The sequence below is a fragment of the Numida meleagris genome, unplaced genomic scaffold (genome assembly GCF_002078875.1).
Source record: "Numida meleagris isolate 19003 breed g44 Domestic line unplaced genomic scaffold, NumMel1.0 unplaced_Scaffold682, whole genome shotgun sequence".
Taxonomy (NCBI): Eukaryota; Metazoa; Chordata; class Aves; order Galliformes; family Numididae; genus Numida; species Numida meleagris.
This window is the reverse complement of record NW_018364897.1, coordinates 2,460-3,210: the sequence shown is the minus strand read 5'-3', so window position 1 is coordinate 3,210 and position 751 is coordinate 2,460.

Below are 751 nucleotides of genomic sequence, written 5' to 3'. Positions count from 1 at the left end.
CCATTGACAGAATTGTCCTTCAGGTGTTTTTCTCTAACTCCCACCATCACTGTATCCATAATTTTACTTACCAGGCACTGAAGTGAGACTGACAGGTCCAAAATTGCTCAGGTCTTCTCTTCTGCTTTCCTTTAAAACTGGAGCAGCATTTGCCAGCTTCCTGTCAACTGGGAACTGGCATGACCCTACACATCTTCTGATGGTATTCAAATGAGAACACAGAGCAAATGTAGGTGTCATCAGTGAAACAATGTAGATGTGTCATAGCTTTGTAAGGCCTTGAACTCCACAGTATGCCACAGGTGAAGCAGAGAGGAAGATCGGGCTCTTGTCTTGTGAGCTCATCCATTTGGTCAGCAGAATAGCATTACATGCTCCATGGGGACAGGTGCAAAAGGCACACGGGGTGCCCTAAACACAGGGCTGTGGTGGCGTTTAGGATGGCCAAGAACACCTCCCTTCTGGCCCTCAGCTGATACTCAAAGTGGAGGTGTCTATCTCAGAGATTTTCCACCCCTGCTTGCCAGCACTGGCACACAGGTAGGATCTCCCCAGGCACCTTCATCATCACCGACTGTGTGTGTGAGCAGCTGAGTCACAGCTGAATAAAGACCAAGGATTCAGATGAGGGGCTCACACTCAGGCACCTCATTGTGCTCATCTGATCTCAACAAAGAGGACTCCCGACTCCCATGGTTTTGTGAGGAGCTGAATCTCAGCCCCAGAGATTCTTTCAGTAGATGAGATGCTT